We start from the raw sequence: 6,000 nt of genomic DNA, 5'->3' as shown, positions 1-6,000 counted from the left end.
CGGTTAGGGGAGCCAACTATGAGAATCTCAGTTTTATCTCCATTAAAACAGAGGCTGTTATATGCCCTCCAGTTTTGGATGTGAGAGTTTATAATGTTGATGGTGGGCGTGTCTTGATCCAGATTGCCTGTGATGGGAATAAGGATCTGTGTGTCATCAGCAAAGTTTGTGTAGAATACTCCCATGGCATCTAGTGCTGCTAAAAGTAACTTAGTGTAGGCGTTGTAAAGGGTAGGAGAGAGGCAAGATCCTTTTGGTACAACTAGAGGTACCGGAATGGCGTCGTCTGCTGCAGCTTCCCCTAAGGAAATTCTTGAAGTGCGATCGGAGAGAAAGGATTTTATCCATGTGGTAGTCTTTTTTGAGAAGTGGAAGTTGGTGGATAGGGTTTGGCAGAGTTTGTCATGGTTGACCAAGCCAAACACTGCTAACATGTCAGAGTCCCTAATAGCATCCATCTGTTTTTTAGGTCCAGTAGGGCAGTCTCTGTACTGTGGTTCCGGCGGAAACCTGATTGTCTTTCCCCTAGTAGGTGATTGTGTTCAAGATGGGATAGTACCTGGGTATAGGCTATTTTGTCGATGATTTTGAGGAGGAAAGGTACTGTTGTTATTTGCCTGTAGTTGGTGGGGATTGTAGGGTCTAGTGAGGGTTTTTTGAGTAGAGGTGCGACCCAAGCTGCTTTGATGGAAGCTGGTATTTCGCTGGAATTGAAGGATTCATTCACAAAATTGGTAATGGTGGGTGCTAGTATGGTGGCGCAGTCTTTGATTACTTTAGCTGGGGTGCTGTCGCCTTTGCAATTAGAGGGCTTCAGTGATGCTATTGTTTTAAGGACCTGATCAGTGGTGACTTGTGTGAAGTGGAATTCAGGTACGTCGGAGGTGGTGGAACTAGTCAAAGGGCGGGGAGGCATGGTGGTGATATCTAGTAGGTTTTTTTGCAAGGCTATTTTATTTTGGAGTGTGGTCACTTTGGAGGATAGGGCATCCTGAATGGTGGTACACCAGGCTTTGCTAGGAACTATAGGGCTGGTGGGGGGATTGGGTGTTTCAAATTCTCTGATGATGAATAGTTCTTTGGTGTTTGAGGCTGCAGTGGCTATGTGGTCATTGAGAGATTCCGCTTTATAAGAGAGTACACTGTGTTTGTAGACTTTAGATAATTGTTGTAGTTTGGTTAGAAGTTCTGGGGAGTTGTTTTTACTGGTTAGGTGTTCTAATGCTCTTTTTTCTCTTCTGATTGCAATAAGATCATTGTTGAACCAGGGGGCGCTGCGTTTAGTTTTGGGCACTTTGGTTTTGAGGGGGGTTACTTCATCAACTGCTAATTTTAGACATTGGTGGTAGTGCTTAGCAATGCTATTTGAACTGGTACTATCCAGTGGTTTGTTGCGAACTGGGTTTACATTTTCCAGGGTGAGCTTACGCACATTTCTGACCTGGATGGGTAGTGGTTTGGGAATAGTAGTTTTGTGGTCGGTGTCTAGTTTTAATTTGAATTTAATTAAGCAGTGGTCGGTCCATTGTAATTGGAGGACGTCTGTTATGGTTACTGTAGTATTAAGGGTGAGTATCCAGTCGAGGATTCTGCCTTTCGAGTGGGTAGGGGTGTTCACTACTAGGGAGAATTGCATTTCCTGGAATGCCCTTTGGCAGGCTCCAGCTTTAATGTCTGCAGGGTCATCATAGCCTAAGTTGAAGTCTCCGAGGAGGATGTATTTTGTTTTGGGTTTAAGTAGTGGTAGGTCTAAGTCTCGCTTACTTGGAGCGCTGAGTGTTCTGTAAATTATTAGGAAGTTGATTGTTTCTTGATGGTTAACCACTAGTTTAAGGGGAAGGGTTTCGTAACCACTGAGTGCTTCCATTTTACATTCCCTAAAATGTAGTGAAGTTTTGTGGATGATGGCCACTCCACCACCCGTGGTGGTGGAACGATCTGCTCTGAGGAGGGCGTAGTCATTGGGGACGGCTAGTGTAATCTGAGGACCTGATGCAGAATGTAGCCAGGTTTCAGTAAGCGCCAGGAAGACAAGTTTGAGCTCTAATATGCAGTTGTGTATCTCGATTGCATGTGCTCCAAGGGATCTGACATTTAGTAAGGCTTCTAGTAGGGGCTGTCTAATGTTTGTAGTGATAGCGGGTTGGATCAGCTGAGCTTGGGAGATGGTTGCTTTGGGCTGGTCGGCGGAGGTTTCTTTGGGGGTGATAGTTTGTTGATGAGTGGTGACAGTATTTTCCTGGGTATCATGGATTTTGGGTGAGATAGCGGTATTGAGATAGCGAGGGGGTGAAGGTTATTAAGGGGGAGGTGCTGGAGATGGGTGCATCCTGAGAGTCTAGAGTTTCTTTTGGAGGCAGTGGCGGGTCTGTTTTGGCTGACAGTGTGTGCGGTTCTCGAAGATAGGCGTGTGCAACGGGTGCTGCCTAATATATAGGTCGAGTTTTGACGAGGGGTTGATGTGTGATCAGAAAAGGTGGTTGTTTGGGAAGGAAGGGCGTGGGACAGGGCAGAGGGTGATGTCTAGGGCAATGGAGCTGAGCCAGGCCTGTCTTGTAATGCATGAATGTGCCTTTGGAACAGGTTTTGTTGTGAAAACGTGCGTGTGTTTGGAGACTACAGTTAGTGGTGGCAGAATTAGGAGTGGAGGTGTTAGTGGGCATGATTTGATGTGATGTGGATCTGTATAGGAGGATGGTGCGAGTGCTGAGGATGGTAAGGATGGTGTAGTTGAAGGAAAGGGCTCTCCTAGGTATGTGGTGACCTCTGTTGTGCGGATGTTTTTGAGTCTGGGGGTGTGTGGATCTGTATAGGAGGATGATGCGAGTGCTGAGGATGGTAAGGATGGTGTAGTTGAAGGAAAGGGCTCTCCTAGGTATGTGGTGACCTCTGTTGTGTGGATGTTTTTGAGTCTGGGGGTGGTGGTTGCAAGCATGTGGTGGAGTGTGGGTTAGCATTTAGGCAGGCGTAGGGTAGAGGTACTAGTGGTGTTGGACCTGTGGGAGTGGCTGGTGTATGGCTATTCTGGGATATAGTCAGAGTATAAATGCTGTGGGTGGTGGAGCAAGCCAAGGTTTAGGTTAGCCTAGTGATAGCACTTGAGTTAGAATTTCCCCCTGAAATGTTCCCTCAACCCACAAAATAATCAATTTCAAATGGATAAACAGAAGCAGCAGGTAATCAGGAATGACAGATAGAAAACATAATTGAAATCTGCCCTTCTCTCTCCAAATAAGAGAGAAAAACAGATTTGAAACCCTGGTAATACTAAAAATGACACTCTCAAATGGATGAATAAATTAATGAATGTGCGCAAAAACCTTAAACAAATACAGTTCACTAAAGCAACAATGTAAAGGTGCAAACAATCACAAGCAATGGATTAGCAAGAGAATATAGTTAAAAAATGAGTGGCAGGGTTTAAAAAATGTTGCTGCAAATAACACGTTGGAAACTTTGCAAACTGCTTGAAATTACCTGAACGGTTTTTAATAAAAACGGGTGAAATATTGTAAATGTGGTTTTTGTGTTGAGGTGTAGCTATAGATCACAGGTACAATAGGGAAGTGAAATTAATTCTCTAGCTGGTAAATTAAATGAGTTATGCAAGATGTAGAAAGAGTGGTTTTTGAGTAAAATGGAGCGGTGAAAAAGGAAAGGAAATCAGTTTTGACAAGAACAGTTTTACACTAGAGTCTTCAGGCTAGGCTACCAAAGAGGGACACAGTAAGTAAGCTCCAGGGTTGATTCACAAATTCAACCCCACGTCCCCAGCACCCACCCTGGCGCAACCAGTCCGATCACTCAAAATAGGATTAATGGTTTAGGATTTCACAAGATAAAATTACTAAAAAGATGGCACTAGCACTAGAAATCAATGGCAGGGTGGCAAGAATGATTGTGACAGTTTGAACAAGGTATCAGGATAAGGATAGGGTGACATAGAGAGTGGGATGAGGACAACAACAAGATAGGCTATGGGTTTAAGTGGGGTGGCAATTTGTACTCACAGTCCACTTTTTAGTTTTTGGATTTTGGACAGTCAGCATTCTGCACACCACACAGATCTGGTCTAACAAAGGACAACCAGATCAAATCAGCAGGACAGGATCAGCTGGGCAGGGACTGGATACCAGGTTACACTTCTGGACTGGCAATTCTGGTCACTGGAAAATATAGGTCATCAGAGTAGCAGTATAGCAGCAGCATGCAGTGAGTGCCAGCAAGCCACGCTGCATCAGGATGCCAAAGGTACCACAGTTTTCCCCTTGTTAATGGGAATTTTAGTGGTTTTCAGAATGTGAGGCCTTGCTGGAGCAGGATCAGTAATGCTTGGGTTTTACAGTGGACCCTGGGGTAGGATCAGCAATGCTTGGCCTTGTAGTTGGGGTCTGGAACTGGAAGATGATGGTTACAGGAACGCAGCATAGGAAATCAGGAAGAGTGTGTGTCTAGAGTCTTGTCAGGGACCCTTATTTATAGTGCAAAATGACATAATCAAAGTAGAGGCTGGGCAGGGTTAACTATGCACGCCGTAAAATACTTGGATTGGGCAGGGGTGCTAGTCTCCGCCTTGCTCTCAACTGGTTGGATTACCAAGGGAATGATGTCAGGTTTATGAGGTGACTTTTATAATGTCCAAAAACTCCCACATTTACTTTACTGAAAATCTGATTTTGCCAAAAACATACATTTCTACGATGGAAATCTCTTGGCAAATTATACACACAGGTTACATATTATGTGCAGCACATTTCTGTCTAATCCTGAAGTCTGTGGGACCCTGTTTCGCCTTTGTGATACATTTTGGTAATTTTAAACATGAAAGATGTGGCCTAAAATTCCATAACTTTCTACACAGATGCAAATTATCCCCTAGGATGTATGTAAACAGTTTTATGTTTGCAACATTAATACTTTCCTTGGAATCTGTCATATTTTGTAACTTCTGTTCTCCATGCAGCAATGAGTTCTACCAAGTTTTAAAAGAAAGCCCATAAAATTATATTTGAACTGCACACTTTTTACATTTTTACTAATTCTTGCTGCAGAGATTCAACGTCTTTACAGTTTATTTACAAAATATTCTTTGTGAACAAATGGCAGTTCCTTTGTTGGGTCATTTTTTTTCTTTACCTTCAACTTCTGGCAACTGTCATTTCCTTCAAGGCAAAAGTGGGGGGTTTCTCATCTTAATTGAAGGTTTTATTTCCCCATTACACTTGACAGGTTAGTGTCCCAGGACTTCTATTGTCCCAGCCTCGAGCACAGACAAATGTCTGATGAGCGTGTGAACTTTCTTTGTCTTGGCCCATTCAAAGTTTCTCAAGCTGACAATTATCACGTATGGGTCTTGGATCAATGGTGTATCTCCCTTCCTTGGGGATGTTTCATGGCTGGCAACTGGAATAACTGTTTATTCTCAGAGCTTGCAAATCCAGACCATGTGTTTTAAACTCTTTAATTTATTATTTTGGGTCCTGAATTAAAACAAACCTGTGAAAGAACACAGCCTATGTGTGTATTATCACCACTAACATAATCTCTTTACATTGCTAAGCAGGCTTTCATTCACAATTTATTTTTAAACAAGCCATTTTTTTTAGTCAGAAAAGCACATTTTTCGACATGTGTTAACACTTCAAGCATTTCTTTCTTTAAATTCGGTTTGGCAGCTTCCTCAGATGCCCACACTGTCTTTGCAGCTGTAGTCATTTCCTTGAATGTAGGAGTTTTATCTAAAGCATAGATACATTGACACTTGACCTGGCTCAGAGAGTTAAAGTCTCTTTGAACTGCTGAGCCTGGATACTTTTTGGAAAGAAATAAACGCGTGTTCCTGTGTGAGTGAAAGTGAAGCTGCTTATTGATTTATCTCAGAGTTGGTTTTACTGGACCTGTCACTCAGGAATTATGCCTGGTTTTGGTGAAGTACAGTGAAATATCCAGAGCATGAAAGGGTCTTTTTAATTACAGTGGTTTCAGAACGAACAGATGGAA

Source organism: Ambystoma mexicanum, chromosome 1p (assembly GCF_040938575.1).
Source record: "Ambystoma mexicanum isolate Mex_15411 chromosome 1p, UKY_AmexF1_1, whole genome shotgun sequence".
NCBI classification, from domain to species: Eukaryota; Metazoa; Chordata; class Amphibia; order Caudata; family Ambystomatidae; genus Ambystoma; species Ambystoma mexicanum.
Note: the sequence above shows the minus strand (reverse complement) of the source record.